This window comes from Nothoprocta perdicaria, unplaced genomic scaffold (assembly GCF_003342845.1).
Source record: "Nothoprocta perdicaria isolate Ctin4 unplaced genomic scaffold, notPer1 scaffold_13, whole genome shotgun sequence".
In the NCBI taxonomy this organism is placed as follows: domain Eukaryota; kingdom Metazoa; phylum Chordata; class Aves; order Tinamiformes; family Tinamidae; genus Nothoprocta; species Nothoprocta perdicaria.
The window spans coordinates 2,960,667-2,977,486 of NW_020454427.1; the positions used below are offsets into that span (position 1 = coordinate 2,960,667).

At 43.4% G+C, this 16,820-nt stretch overlaps 1 protein-coding gene across 1 annotated transcript in view; it reads right to left on the bottom strand.

Annotated features, from left to right (window-relative positions):
- The window catches only part of CLOCK (clock circadian regulator), a 37,956-nt gene extending 27,801 nt beyond the window's left edge, over window positions 1-10,155 (bottom strand). The window contains exon 1 of the mRNA XM_026033524.1: window positions 10,058-10,155. The gene's annotated coding sequence lies outside the window, so the exon portion shown is untranslated. The remainder of the gene's footprint in view (window positions 1-10,057) is intronic.
- Window positions 10,156-16,820: the final 6,665 nt, after the last annotated feature.

The window sequence follows — 16,820 nt, forward strand, 5'->3', positions numbered from 1 at the left end:
TGGGATTACAGGGGAACAGAAGAGTGGGATTACAGGGGAACAGAAGAGTGGGATTACAGGGGAACAGAAGAGTGGGATTACAGGGGAACAGAAGAAAAAGGATTCAAAGATACATGACTCTGCCCCTTGGGCATCCTTCCTGTTATTCTCACAGGATTAACATGATTTAACCAAAGCAAAGACTTTCCTAAAATTCCGGTGCCTGCCACTGGATCTTTCAGTATATTCCCAACTACTTGTTATAGAAAAAACAAGTTTACGTGTTGAACAAGAATTCAGCAGCATCGTTACAGAATTCCAAACGCTGGCTCTGAGCTATCCCTGGATCTCATTAGCAAAAGTYCTTTGTCAGAATTTAACAGGACAATCCAGACTCAAATGGAATTAGAGGGGTTGCAAAACCTGAGATATAGGACACGTCTTTCATATATTTTTTTACACAAAAAAACACCTCAACGTGAATAGAGGGGGAAAAGGGGGGGGGGGGGGGGAAAAAAAAAAAAGAGTTTTGCAATTTGTGCAGAATGGAGGTATCTTAACAAACAGACAGCAAGGTGGTTGTCTCTGCCAAATGAGCAACTTCAAGGGAAAAAGTCTTTCCTGTCCCTGGAAACTCCCRCCTCCTCAAAATACTTTCCAATTGCTTTGGAATACAGGTCGGACAGCCACTCTAAGCCTTATAAACAAGAATTAATGAAATGCAACATTAAACAATATCYAGCCAAGAAGGTGACTTAGGCAGGGTAAATTGTGCATGGTCAATAAGGAGAACAACACAGCACGAACAAAACAGAAACAGCAAAGCARCGATAGCCAAAAGCACATAAAGCCAATTCTAAATGTAATGTAATTTTATTTTAACCATTCTGCATATCTATTTCTTTGTTTGTGGCCATAAAAAAAAAATCTCGACTCAGACATTCACCTACTAGACCTCTGAATACTGCTGAACTTCTGAATGTTCAGCAAGCCCCGTGAAAAGGAAATGCCCTGTAAATAKGAATTAACAGTTCAACACTTTAGCAACTGTTTCCTACCCCGTTGGTTCTAAAACGCTAGCAGCTCTCGCAGATACCAAATTTGTTCATGTTTTTCTTCCTTCCCCAGCGCAGCACGAGCAGGCGCTCCTCCTTCGCAGCAAGGCATGCAGAAACTTCCAGAGCTTCTGCTGACTAAGTCGTTTCGAGAAAAACTACTGAATTCACCTTCTCTGACGGTCACCAGAAAAAGCGAGCAAAACAAAATTAAAGAAAAAAAGAAAAACCCACACACCCACAACAAATTCATAGTGGCCATAGATCAGAACAATCTTCAAAACCTTGAGCTCCGGCAATTTAATTTTATGTTAAGTTGATAAACTATGGTGGCAAAACCTTTCAAACTTGGTTAAGAAATTTATTAACTTAAGCCTTAAAAATATTGTAAAGTCACAACATTTATTGAAAGAAAGCATTTGTGGAATTTCTAAACCAAGTTTTTAGACTTTGCTGCTACCATGTTTGTGACGGTATTTTAAAATAAGGTTTGAAGCAAAAAAAGTAACTTTCCAGATTTAAAAAAATAAAACATACAGGTTAAAAAAATGAAACATAAGAGCACTTGCAGGCAAACATGCCCAAGTTTCAAATGAGTCCTTGAGGTTACTTACTCTAGAACTGTTGTTCTCCTGTGTTCCCTGACGTACTCACCACCAGGTCATGGCAGCTCTCTGGAGCACACCCAGCTACGACTGACTGAGGGGTTTTTGACTTGTTTTAGGCTTCCTTCAAATTTTTCTTTCCTTCTTCTGCCACTTTTCAAGCTTTTCTCTCACAGAACAATCAGACCACACCGTTTCTACATACCAAAGCACGTCTCCATGTGGCTGCTCCTTGCCCCTGGCCTGCCCGCTCAAGTTCTCGACACCTCCCGAATTAGCATCGCCGTGTTTTATTTGCAAACACTCGGGGCCTTCCCTTCCAGGTCATTACTAAAGATACTAAAATTAGAAATGCTTCAAAACTTGCCATCTCAACTGGCTGCCAGGACCTAGTTAAAAGAAATAAGCAGGTTATGTTAGACTTCTTAAACAGTTAATACTTCCAGACTGGGCAAATGAGTTGATTCCTCCCATATATGCCCTTTTCTCAGTCTATTATGAGAACCTGATCCAGATCAAGCAGCATTTAAGTCCTGAGAAGTAACCTAAAAAAAGAACCTATAGAGGCACGCAGGTTCCACTTTCCAGTTAACATATATCAGCTCTCAAAGGGTAAAACAACCGTCACATTTTGTTTTAAAACAGTAACGCTCTCCTGCTCAACAGGACCCTGCGACGAGGGTTTCGGTGGCCTCGAATCTTCCGTTTACAAGACCATTAATTTTTACTCTTTCCTGTTACACTGTTATAAATACTCATCAAAAATCCTGAGTTGAGGCTACCTACTAACAGTCTAGAGGAAACAGTATTACATTTAATTTAGGCTAAGGCATGAAGCAGTTTAGCTGTGTCTAACACTAACAAATTTGCAAAAGGGATAATGAAATAAAAGAAATATAGTCTTGAGCAGAAGTGAGCAGCATTCATAGGAAGGCAAATCTTACTGGCTTACAAATTCCACATTTTGACTTTTCAACTATTTTCTTCATTTTAAATTGAGTCTCATTCCTCTTTCAAGAGCCGTATTAAGGCGGACGATTAACAATAGCTTTTAGAAATCATTATAAAAAATTGAATGGAGAGATGTTTCAGCCTGAGCGAACAAAATATGCTAGCTATTATGTTTTTGCTAGTTGCAAGGTAATGGAATAATTTAAAGAAAAGCTCTTTATATTGCAAAGCATTTAATTTAAAAAAAAATCACTGGCTTTAATAAAAAGCAAATTCTGCAAAATGAATTTGATAATTTGTGCTACTGCACTCAGATTTTTTTTTAAATAAAGGACTAATGTTTTAAATGACCCCATCAGTAGGAATCCTGGAAGAAAAATGCCAAAAGCCTGGATTCTGAAAAGATCTAATAAGGAAATGTAACTCACTATTTCTGACTATTAGTCAGAGGATGCTCTGCTAGTAGTCATTGTGCAAAATCATGAAGAATTGATGAGACTAAAGTTGCACTTTTATACAGGACAAAGAGGGAGAACTCGGACAAATATTACTTCAAAATAAAATAATTTATCATTAGCCATTTACCATAAGTTTAACACTTAAACTTAGTTTTCAAAAAACTTTCCAACTTAAATTTTCAAAATAAAAATGCCAGTTAAAACCCTAAACTGATGAATTCTGCCCAAGGGGGGGGGAAAAAAAAAATCCTGTCTTGATTCACAAAATCTTACTGTACAGAAAGATACCAGAAATACTGGCATTTCTAGAAGGCAATCTTTCTTCTTTTTTAAGTCTTGCTCTCACTTGATAACTGCTACAAAATTCCCAATATTTTTGATGAAATAGATAGAGTAAGAAGCACACAAGCAATTAAAAGTCTACATAAAAGTAGGAAATTAAGAGAAACTGATTTTTAGCAACTTAAGAAACAAACAAACAGGCTAAACATGATTAGAATTTCTTAAGGTAACGACAACTTAGCCATTTGACTCACTGTAATTCACAGTATTTCTCTGCTTCCCTGAGTGCCTCCATTAGCAGAGGTTTATAAAGACCATTCAGGGCATGTGGAAGGGTGTTAATATTAGCCCTGCCACTTACAGGTGTGCCTGGACTTGGACAAGCAGGTACAGATCTTGGGTTTTCACGGCCTTTAGCTATTGACCAAGAGGCAAAGTAAACAACGCTGGCTCTGCCCACATTGGCAAATAATCTGGAGCAGAAGAAATGGCTCAGTGGATCAAAGTATCTGGTGCTGACCTACATTAGCTCTTCAGAGGGTTTGTTTTGGATTAGATTTCATCTGGTCCACAGAAACAAACATCCCCACCACACACGCTGCTTGGCTTTCCAAAGGCTGAATTATGGATCCAGGCCTGTACGTGCCCAGGAGAACAGGCGGCCTCTGCAGCAGGGCTCCTGGATTCGTTTCCTGGGAAAGGCACCTGGTTCAAATCCACTTAACCAGCACATCCTCAGGGAGACCGCTGAGAGGGTGTCTGCACAGCAGCACCACTGACCCAAACCAACATGGTCATTTAAACACTACAATTACACCCTACCTTTCCAAGGCAGACCAGCAGCGCTGCTGTCATCTCTCGGAATTGGGTACTYGAGGGCGCTGAGAGATTCCTGATGAATTCCGTAAGCCTGTATTCGTAACTCTCATATACACACACACACACGTGTATGCAATCAGGTTGCCAGAAAGGGTTTGCATCTCCCCTGTTCCAGAACCCAGCAGAAGGCTGGTTTACAATTACCACTTCACCTTCATCACTTTTCATCTCCATTCTTTTTCTTCTTTTTACTTCTTCATTTCCTCTTATTAGCAGTGCTATTAAATACGACAACAGCAAACTGAAGTTTTTGGCWTTTCCGAACTCAGCCATCAGTTGTTTTTGTGTTGCAATTCACAYTGCATAGGCTGAAAAAGGCACTTAAGCATTACTACTACTTAGATTTAGTTTGCCTTAATGCAAACTGAGCTTAAAAGGCTCTAACACATGTTTTTGCTTCAATCATTCACACGGGTATCAAAGCCTAGTGCTGAACATACTCTGTGTGAATGSAGAAAGAAGTCAGATTAATGATAGAGGAACTTCAGCTTACTAAGACTGAGATAAGGCTGTTCTAAACTCAGAGATCTGCCACAGGAACATCATGACAGATATTTTAAGGGAAACTAATCAAGTAATTTGTGCTAAGAAGGAACTTTATTWTAGAAACACTAGATAAAGCATTGCATATACAGAGCTTTTTACCCTAGGGGTAAAGTCAGAAAGACATTGCATAATCTTTAAGTCATTTTTTTTCTGAGATATTTCATTTGTATGTATAATAATCTAATCATCTAGATTTTAAGTTAAGAGTTTAAGCTGTCAGAGTCTTCCTTAGTGTTGTAAGTCATAGACAGTCRCAAACAGGCGACTCAGTAAATGCTTAAAATAATCAAATTGTTCACAGAGAGTCGCCTAATGTCACTAATTTTCCTTTTACAGCATTAAAAGAAACTTCCAGAAGATTTTTGAACAAAATGATAGAACGGGCTTCACTCTGCTTTTGCTGAAATTCAGATGTAAAGAAAAAAAAAATCAGATGTCACTGAAAAAATTAAGTACAATGCTGATTCGTATTATTTCAGAAACCTCTTTCTGTGCTAGCTGTATTTCAGTGCAAAATACCATCCATACAGCTTACAGGCAACTCTGTAAGCTATATATATAACAGCTTTAATAACAAACAAAACAATAACAAAATAAATAACAACCAAAAAAATCCAGGTAGCTGCAATTTTTATCAAAATTAAATACAACTTACTCARCTGAGTTTAAGTAGCTACAAAGTTTTAATCTGAAAGCTGTATTTTTAATTCACAAATATCTGGAAGCAGTACGTCATCTCATTTCTATGCTGAACAAAAATGTCACCTTCCCTGTAAGTGCTGAATATTACACACATTTCAAAGCTCCAGCACAAGAGAACAAAACTCTTGCAAATAGAACACACTGCAAGGYGCAGTGTAAGCAAAAGGAGGGAGGAGAGGCGATGCCAAAATCTTCCTCCGTGCCACAGGTCCCAGGTTCAGCAAAAGCAGGAAGTCTCTGGCCYGTTTTACAAGTCGGTGTTACTGTTTTATAACCTGTATCTTCAGCCATAAAGAAGGTGCTGATTCACCTGGGCCCTCCCTGCTGGCCCTGTGCCTCCCTCTGCTTTGGTCAGCACTTCTGCTTCTCTTTTTGGTGAACTTAGGTCAACCTCCCAGTTCAAACGTAAAGCTCAGGACTCGTTTTTCCATAAATCACAGGGAGGAATCAAGCAACCATTTTTCAGACCATTAATTCTCTATACGCTATTTAACAAATTTTGACTTAATGAGCTGCAATTTTCCTGCACTGTGATGGGCACAGCAGCCCCAGCAATTACGGCCAATTTAACTGCACTTGAGTTTCATGTTTTCCATGCCCTGTGGGTGGAGCCCAGCAGTGTCTCTGCTCCTCTTTATTCATGGCACTTCCACAGCAGGGACACAAGAACCAATCTGGATAAGACGCTGGCTTGAATCTGCTATTCCTGCTGATTAAATGTGGTTTGCACAAGCAGTGACACAGGCAGGTTTCCAGAGAAGTGCAGAGGCACGAACACAAGCTCTGACACATGCACACAGGTTATGAGAAAACTTCATCTTCCCTTCAGTTTCTGCAAATTAGTAGAGACAAATTAGTAAAGACACATAAAAAAGGCAAGCAGCCAGAATTTTATAGAGGAGTTTTAGTAGAAATAACTACAGAAAAGTTTCAAATTGAGTAACTTCAGCATTTTTTATAACTCGGAAAGAAACCCAAGCAAAAGCAATAACAAAAATGTTAACAGAAAGGAAAACAGCCTAGTGAAGCACGAGCAGGAAATAAAGCTGAAACATGCCCTGCAAAATRCAAATTATTGCTAAAATAAAACAGGTGCCGACGGTGCAAGAAAGTTACTTGGAAAGCAACACCAAAGATGTGTAGTGTTCTGTGAACTCTCCRAATACTCAAAGTAAAATCTCTTGCAATTTTTAACCAGAGACAGCAAGCACAGAGCTTTGTGGAAAATTATGTACTATATACGTGYGTGTGTATGTGTTTTTTATTTATTTATTTTTATATATATAAAACAAACATTTAGATTTTCGAAAACATACTCCATGAAGATGAAAAATCAAAGAAACATTAGATCAAAGTAATGAAAATGTATTACTCGAGAAACATTTTAAGGACTGAAGCTGATAGGAAACACTAGAATTAAGAGAATGTGCACCAAAAACACCAACGCCAAACTTAATCCTCTGTGCAAAATTTAAGATCTCAAACTTGTAGTAGGTAACTTAACGTTCATTATACACAACAAGAATACAGGAATACTTGTGTATTTTCCAAAATTATTAAAGACCTGCCATTATCTGACTTCTCATTCCACACATCTTTTTAGTTACTGGAACAATTTGGGCAGCAATGCACAAGACTGCCAAGAATGAGCACAGCCATAAATCAGAATGAGCAGTTATTCACTGTGACTGCTCAAAGAGTTCACGAGATAATAGTTCAGACAGACTCCCCAACAGATGCCAGTCTGCATAGTCATTAACTCAAAGACAACTTAAAGATGAATTAAAAAAAAAAAAAGGAACTGAATTAAAAACAGAACAAAGGAAAACGAAGCACAGGGAAACCTGCCTCATCTGCCAGCAAAGGCAGCAATCACATAAGCAGGAGTCTACTGAGTTAACCAGAGGAGACCCGAGCAGGCCAAAACCAGGAGCTGTCACTTCCAAAGGCATCGCATCAGACAAGAAGCTACGAATCACTCCACAAGCAGCACAACTAATCAAAGCAAACGCCCTACAGATTTGTGACCTCTGTGCCTTAAACCGCCCTGATTTTCCCCCAACAGTAGCTGTAGCTTCTCATCGTGTCCCCTCTGTCAGTTCTGCTGGGCACGATGCAGCAAATGCAGCTCTAATTCCAAGCAACGTGTGGCTGGCAGCTGGAGAGCACGCGTGCTGCTTGCCCAGAGCACTGCTGCTGAGCCAGACTYCTCTGCTGAGTTTTACCTGCTCTCCTCCTGGCAGGGACATCAGTTTGGGTCCCCCCTAAGCCACACACCTGCTGAGGACCGCAGAGATTAGGAGAATTCAAAACTTCTACGCTTCTTCCAAACACCTCTGAAAAATCAACAAGGAAGACGGACAGAGGGAATCAACCACACATGCCTCATTTCGCCCAGAAATCTTTATATAAATCTAACTCTTTATAACAAGAAGTAGCAGGGGTTGCTTTCTTGGCAAGTGCTCACTTGCCTGAATTATGGACAAATAACTGAGATGAGCACTAAAGCCTTCTCCAAAAAGTAACCAACTAAGCACTCAGTGCCTATCAATGCATTCAGCAGCGTAGGGATCATATAAGAAGKTGGATTTGCAAGTCCCAAGTGACAAAGGGCAATAAGGGAAAAACAACAGGAGACTTTGACTCAATGCAGTTATATACTCTGAAGTTTACCACAGCTAACTTGTAGATTATCTTGACTCTTGTATGTAAACTCTGACCTATATCACAGCTAATAAAAGTAACTAAATAATACATGGTATCTTTATTAGTTCCYAGATGTAACCTATCTTCCTATATAAAATCACAATATATCATCTCAAGGGGTGTGCTGTCTCAGTCTTGGTTATTTCAGTTTTCCACCTAAAAACATTCTTGCTTCAGCTGACTGCCATGAGGCCAACTTAGCTCTTGCAGAAATGCAGGCTGCAGAGTTMAACAGCTAATAACAGACAGAGCGAGCCCGTGCCTCCCATCATTCAGTTACTGCCAGGCTCCATCTCCTTTCCTTCACGTTTACAGCAGCCCCTCAATCTCTGCTCCTGTTTTTCCAACACTCTCCACAGCTTATTTTCCATTTTCTCAGAGCACAAGGAAAAGCATGGGGAGAGCACCAAAGGGAGCCCCCTCACTCGGTGTTTTTACCCACCCAGTCAGTGCTGTGGAGCTGCCCTGTTTACTTCCCACATCCAGGCTAAAACAAGCTCAGGAGCTCTGCGGTCTGGTTAAAACAAGAAGGATTGGAAATTATCTACTTCATCTGATTTAGATGGATGACACAGATTAAGGCAAAGCTTTGAGCTGGTACAAGCTACATTTTCCAGAATGTTTATCTAACCATCTAACATGAGAGCTTGGGATGGCACAAAACAAGCAGCCCAATACCATGGCATAAAAACTCCAGACTTCTCCTAAACCTCTAGTTTTCTCCTAAAAACTCCAGCACTTGCTCCAATATATGCAAGTGCTCCATCTTTCCACTGGCAAGATATTTCTGCATTTTACTGTGAGTAAAGAAAAGCAGTATTTTTTCCTGCCCTCATCCCATTCTCAGACACAGGCTCAGTAAAGGCAGGGCCAAGGCAGACGTGCAACACACAGAGTTACTGCTCAAATGATTTAAGTCCTCCAGCTAATGAGCAACTGAAAACAGAGTGCTAGAACAGAACCTGTCGGCATCACTAACTGCCAGTGCTGCTCCTGCAACTCCATTCCCTTCCCTTCACGTGCAACCAACCATCTCCATGCACAACACACCACTAGGGAAGTCAGAAAGCTTTCTGCCAGCAGGACAAAATAATCTGGTTTGAGCAAAGGCTGGTGCAAAGTCTGTTCTATCTAGAGTGACTTATTTTGCTTTCTACCTTTTCTGATTGGGCCAGCTGAATGAGTTTAAAAGTTATATCTACTTGTAAAGAAAAAGCATATAAACAAACGTAGATGACAGTTACAGGGAGCCCCAGGTAGGAACAACATTGTGATCCTCATGATACACCACATCCAAAACCTACTCAAGATAAAAACTGTCCTGTATGCTCTGTGCTTCTCTTTGCACGGCCCTCATGCACAGAACCCTCAGCAACCGTCCTGCAAGGCAAGACTTGAGCACATTGCCCAAAGCCCACACAAAGACCAAAAAGGGCATCGCCTGGGCTGAAGGCACGGAGAGGCAATCCTTTCATAAACGAGACTACTACTGCTACATTCATTCATTCACTTTACATATATTCATGCATTACCGAAACATTAAGGTTCTCTCTCCTTTAACACAAAGTCTTGTGGGAAAAGAGACCCCATGCACAGCAGCACATTCTCCTTCACCACATGTCCCCAGAGAGCTACTAATTCAGGCTCTGGAAAGGGGACAGTCCCATTCGCACGCGGCACTGCCCAGGCCAGGACCGTATGGAGCTGGCTTTTATCCCTGCATTTTCCAAGACTGCTATTCTACATTCCCAAGTGCAAGGGGAACCCTTCCTTGCAGCTTGTTCTTGTCCCCACACAACATTAACTTCAATTTCAGTGAGCCCTTCCTGAGGTTGAAAGCATGCTTCTGCTCAAAACGGTACTGTGTTAGCAGCAGTAAAATCTGCCCACTTACTTGAATTACCTAGAAATCCGCTGTGCCTTGCAGAGTGGGTGGAGAGCATTAATAGTCCAAATGTGATGTCACCCGAGCAAAAGTTTTCTTCAGCACAGTCCTCTGAAAAACAAAGGAAAATAAACAGTTTGATAAAAATGAACTCATTCAAAACAACTTTTACTGATAATTGCGTTTCCCCTCCTGCCTCTTCAGTCCTTTCATTTCTACTCTTGAACTGCCCACAGCTTCACTTTCCAGCTCCTCTAGTCCACCCTGATGAAGGGCACACGAGGTGGGAAATCTTAAGTCGCACATCAACTTCACCTAGCTCTGCTACTGCACGAAACGTAACAGCAAATATTAACATTACTGTTTCAACACTGCTTAAAAAAACATTAGTGCAGTTAAAATTGCTGTAGGATATATTAAGCCCTTGCAAAACATTGATACCTACCCAGAAGATTTAAGCTCTTGAGCAGGGCACAGACYACCACAGAAGAGACCTGCACCTTCCCTTCCCTAACGAACAGCTCTCACTTCAGCGAGCTGAACTGAAAACTACCTACCCAAGAATAACCTGCACATAGAGGCGGAGGACAAACCTGCGGCCTCTGTGTGCAGGGAGCACCTTTTGGGTGCACATGCACCATTCGAGTGCCCTGCGGGGCAGCCCGCTCGCTGCTGGTCAGCGTTACTGATACCTCCTCTTCCTCACTGCTAGGTGGCAAGATGTACCCTTTAGTGGCAAGCTATATATTCTTTAAGGGGCACAGGGATTCCCTTTTGGCATTCAGAAGGATRAACAGGTATTTTTTGACACAAGGTACCAAATAGAGGAATTCCAAGTCCCTGTTCTTCACCACCTTGTCCCCAGTATATATTAGGCAGGAAAAGAAAAGCTGTCAAGCAGGAGCCAAGGCGCCAAACAACATCTGTGTTTGAAGGAAACCATCTACTCCAAAAATGCATTTTGTAGGACAGGTCTAACGGCAATCCACTATCATCTATTTCTGTACTTTTCTATGCAGCGAAAGGAAATATTCTAAAGTCAGAAAGTGACATATTGAATCAAATCCAAGTACAGATATAGCACAGAGAAGAACAAACTATGCTCTATGAGACAGTGGAGGAGTCTAGGTGCTATTTTGAAAAGCGATCTATACACGTTGACAACATAAAACTTTTCATTTCCTATGCCAGCACTGTAAAAAAAAAGATTAAAATAACTCAATATAAACGAACCATAAATTTAACTGCACACACAGAGGCAGCGCTAGTTTCACTGCAATCATTACGAAAAGTCATTTCAGTCAGTCCAATGAAAACCCAGTTCATGATCCTTTTGACTTGGATGAAGTGCTAGTGACGCAGTCGTCCTTGATGCCAGAGGCATCTACAACCCCACCTCAATCGCACTGAGACTTGCAGAAATCCTCCGGCTTTTACAGACACGGGCGATGGGAATCGGAGCAACGGGGCAAAAACGAGAGTTTTCAGGCCAAGTTGCTTGTTCTTGTGCCGTTTATTCTATTGGCAGCCTAAATTGACAGGTRAATTTCTTTGGGGGTTAGAAAACATCTCAGGATGGGAGCGTGTGTCCGGGCTGCTGTGCCAAACCCATCACACTGGCACATCCTCAATCCCTTTTCCGTCCTGCCTCTCATTTTCTTCCAGAAAAGCCAAACACATCGAAGTAATTTATAAGTTTTTATAAATCTTGATTGCTGCCCCATTGCTTTTCACCTTCTAACCTTCACCTTGATTCCACCTTCTCTTCGGATTTTATCATGCCTTTCAAAYGCTGCCTATCAACACTTTTCCTTCAAATCCCTCCACTACTTTGGAGATACATTATGGACTGTTTCATTTCTCTATTTTTGACTTTTTCCTTACTAATCCAGCTTAATCTCAGCTTAAAAAAAAAAAAAAACCAACTTGTTGTCACCACTTATTTGAATCCTTGTCCCCCCTTCCCGAGTTCATTTTCCTCGTTTTCTGTGTCAGTGGAATTCAGACCACATGCTCTTCAAGGCCAGAACCGTATCCTTTAACACTTCTGAAGTRGAAAAAAACACAACTTGAAAAAAAAATGAACTGTAGGGCTTTAATGAAAAAAATCATCTAAAAATTCTCCTTCATTGCTCTTAGATCAGGAAGCCACACGAGAAGCATGATTTCTGATGACAGCGAATTACCCCAACACGTGCTGGAGCTCTCCTTTCATGCTCAACAGGGCAGCTGCCAGGACCGGCGTGGCTGCACAGAGCCAATAGTGCTGCCGTGAACAGCAAGAAAACCTTTATTAGAGCACGTTAATACGGTGAAGATGACAGCAGGAACGCAGCGGGTTCTGCATTCCTACTCGGACACTTCTGGGAAGCTCTGGTCCAGGCTGCTACTCGCTTTGCGACTCGCAGACAGAGGGAAATCCGGTTTCCTTTAGAAAAGCACAAAACAAAGCCGCGCAACTCCTCGGTGGCTACGGTATCTTAAAACCGAAAGCGAGTCCAAACTAGGCTTGAAATTAATGAACTAGAATCTGTAAATGCTGTGAAGTTTGTTAAGTGTTTAACCGTTGTGCATACTGCTTACTGAAGGCTTGCAAAGTATGTTTGATATGACTGAATGCAAAATTCTCTGGAAATGAGCAAGCTCACAAAAATTTCTTCGCTTTCCTCATGGCTAGGTTTGGAAAAACTTGTGACAAACTTAGCAGCAGGATGCACTCACATTTGCTGCTGAAACTCGAKAGAACCTTTCAAGTTAACGTAACATGGAAAGTGCCAGTCTGGGGCTCACTGCCGCTAACAACTGGAAAGGATTTTACGATTCTAGTGGGAAGCCCAAATCCTTCTTCTTTTCAGCCAGGAGCTCCGTGTGACAAGACAGGAGTGGGCTTCYAGAAGGTGCCATCTTTTAACTTTATTTGGAGAGAAAATCCTAACAGTGGGCTGCTGTTAAACCCATTTACTACAGTCACTGATACAAACAGAAACCTTCAAACTGCACTCTGCCATTTTTTTTCTCTCTACTATTAAATGCATGTATTTATTATCGTCAACTAAGAAATTTCTATTTAAAGGTATTTAAGTCACAGACTATGCTTTTTTTCCTCTTTACCACCAAAGGCAAGCTCCCAGTCCTGGGACACGGGGAAGGGGGCAGCCAGAGGCTCCCATCCCTCCTGCACACGCGGCTGCAGCCGCTCAGTGATTTCAGCTGCTCCAGGGCGATACCCAAGGAAGTGGCAGAAAAAGAGCAAGCTGCATAAGCCGCTTTTCCATAGGGAGCCAGGCTACGGAGCTTCCTACAGCCTTCCATGCAGGAAACCTGGTAGCTGTTCCCCAAGCCAAGGGAAATGGGCAGATTTGGGCCAGATACCTGCTCCCTCTCAGGCTCCAGACCCAAGCACACCTGAGGGAGGAAGAAGGGCTGCTCACGTTGCTCTTTGAGATGATTTTGCCAGAGTGCTCGTCAAAAAAACCCGCACCGCAGAAGCCAACATCCCACCTCCGACATTAAATACGTAGGAAAACGAAATAGCCAACAACTCCTTTTAAGAGACAGAAATGCTCATTTACTCTACCATTAAAAACTTCTACCATCTTGGATGTAATTCATGAAGCATAAAAATGGCAACTTCTATTTTATTTACAGAAGCTCATACTCACTTTCCCCAAGATCTTCATTTCACATACAAAAATTAACACTTGCCATCTTTACACACATTTTGGAAAATCCACACGCTCTGTCCAGCCTCCGTCCTTCAAGGAAGGAGAGGCTTGCCGCAGGTCACCCTCTAGTACATTTACGAGTATTTTCCCCCATGAAATTCACGAGGAGGCGCTGGGACCTTCTGGATACCTACCAGCTCAGCAACGCAAGGGATGTTTTGGGGATCTCAAACTCAGCTTTTGCAACAACCAAGATATGCTGAGGCAAAAAGCTCGGGTAGATTTTACCCGCAATATAAGGGGCAGGATCTTGTTAACACCACTGCATTCTCCTGTAAAACAACTGAAATCCGGACATTTTGCGGGATGATCAGGCCAATACCTGCCCCCCTTCCTTGCCCAGCCCCAGCGCCCTGCAGCTCCAGCACTGTCACGCGAGCGCAGAATGACTAAGTGCCACGGCCTCATCCAGAGGTGTTAGGCAACACTGCCCTAAACCACAGTCTTCCTCCCACGGGAATTACAAGCAAGGCTCAACACGGGGTTTGCGGGAACGCAAGGAACAGTCTTAAGGAAGCCGGGCATCTCTCCCTAGAACACTGAGAAAGGTTCCCAAGGAAGCGGGGGTATCCATCGAGCACTGCCTTGAGCCCTTGCCCCTTTCCAAGGCCCACGGCACACAGTGCTCGCCACCCGAGCCCTATCCCAGCTCAACACAGCTTTTCCTTGGAAACAGGAGCAAGCCAAACCGCGACCACGGAGAGACACCTCTGTCCAAAGGGGCTCCGGAGGGGAACAGGAACCAAATGAAAGGCGAGAGCCGCTCCCAAGGAAGACTCCTCTCCTCCACACTCCTCTCCGGGTGGAAAGAGCAGCCCAAGGGGGCTGTGGCCTCCAGGCCCTGCCGGCACTTGGACATTTACACGGAAGAAGAAGATTCCGAAATCGCCTCTGGGACAAAGGCTGGAGCCTCGTGGCCAAGCTCCGATTTCGCTTTTTAACCACCAGCCAACTAGACTTTAATCATCCCACACGCAGCGCGAAAGCCTCAGAAGCTCTTCCTGTGTGTCCAGGGCTTGGGGGTGGTTTCAGGCTTTTAGGTGGTTTCAGGTGGCATCAAAACCTGCTCCATGCTGAGCAAGACTGGAACTTTAAGGCGCTTGGAAAAAAATGCAAACAAAAACCTAGGGTAATACAAATCTAGAATTTTATTTTAGGCAAGATACCCCCAAATCACCTAAATCCCAGYTTTGACCCCTCTATATTCCTTTATGGATTTGACCATAAACTGAAATCCCGTTTCTAATGCAATTCCAAAGGCCTGTCCACAAAACAGGACCACATRGACCTATTTAAAATGGATTTTAAAATGAACTTATCTGCCTTGCTCCAGGAGCTACTTTCTTCTATTGCAACATCGGCAGATTATTCTGATCTCATTTAACCTGTGATATGAGGCTGTCACAACAGGTGACAACATTAGCTTCAAAACTAAGGCATTCTCATGTATTCCAAGGGTTTWTTAAGCATATGGCCACAAGCTCTTTCTAGACATTTCAATGGCCACGCTTGCATCATGAGCACGAGAAATGTCCACAGCACAGACTAATCCACAAGCTCCACTAGCCACATAGCAGTCCTTATCAGACATGATTCTCCAACAGCCCKCATTCCGTTTATAAATCTGTATTTAATGAAATATTAATATTGCTAAAGATGATYTTACAACACACTCAGCAATGCTCCCCTGAACATCCGTGCAGAATAAGAAAACTGATGCGGAGACTCCAATGCCGAAAGGTAACAGCGGGAAGGAGTCCGGAGTGCRCAGAGCTCAACAGCCCAAAGAGGCTGAGACGCGGCGGTGCTGCTACGTARCATTAAACACACGGGAACTGCAGCGTGCTGACACTTCCTACCTACCTGATTACCCATTCCAAAGGGAACTATAATTAAGAATGAACACAATCCACAAGAAGTCGGCTAAGAGACCATTAAGGCTATAAATTCAAGCGCTCCAGCCTGAGGCAAGCCAAAACCGAGGCGGCCTCTGCCCCACCAAGGAGCCTGCGGCAGGAGCAGGGCTGGGAATCCCTCAGGGCAGCCCTCGGATGCGGTTGTCCCGGGTCTCCTTCTCTCCCGCATTTCTGCACTTTGCATCTTTGACTCCCACAACAGGCGAGCTGGGAAGCGTCCAACAACCAGCCCTCCCAAACAACGGCACAACCCCATGGGAAGGGCTATAAAAACACAACAGCAGCTCGTTTGCCCCATGCTGGCCAAGCACACGGCAAATTCCTGGGAGGATCTGCTCACCGGCTGGTGCCAGAGCCGCCTGCACACACTGCACCGTGTCCTTCCTTCCAGGCCCCAGCACGCGAAACTTCCCACGCCTCTTTATTTCGAGGCGCTACCGAATCCAAAGCAGCAGTAGCAGCAACAGTTCGGGATCAGCAGGACCCTGGGGACAGCAGGATACTCCAGCCACCCTTTGGTGGCAGCCCCACGGATCCCGCTGCGCCACCGAGGATGGATCCACCTTGGAGCAGCCCGAGCTCTGGCGGCCCAGGTGCAGTCCATCCCCTCCAGCACAGGGAGCACCAGCCCCGTCAAGGCRGCAGCGCTCGGCAAGGTAAATAAGGAGGCGATAAGGACGCCCGGAGCCGAATCCCGGTGTTTGCACGGGCACGACCACGGAAGCGCGGCACTGCAAAGGGCCGAGCGCCCGCTGCGCCGCACCGCAAACCTCCCGAACGCCRCCGGCCTCCGCTCCGGGAAGGAGCACTAACCTGCCAGCGTGTGACGAGAAAGGAGACACCACTACCTTTGCCATAACTCTGCTTCATCCTCCAATTTGGTGGCTTTTTAATCAAAAACTACAGTAGTTTTCTGTTCCAGCAGGAGCACTTTCCGTATTCCCCAAGCTGCAAGGTCTGGAGGCCTCACAGCTTCAGCACTGACAGGCTGCACATCTCTTCCTCGGAGGGAGCATGGCTAAAAAGCAATAGTTTTCAGAGGACAAAAACTGCTGCATTTTTGAATCAGAACTATTTYAACTCATGCTTTTCGTTTTTAATGAAAAATAAAAAAACCCACAGTTTTGGAAG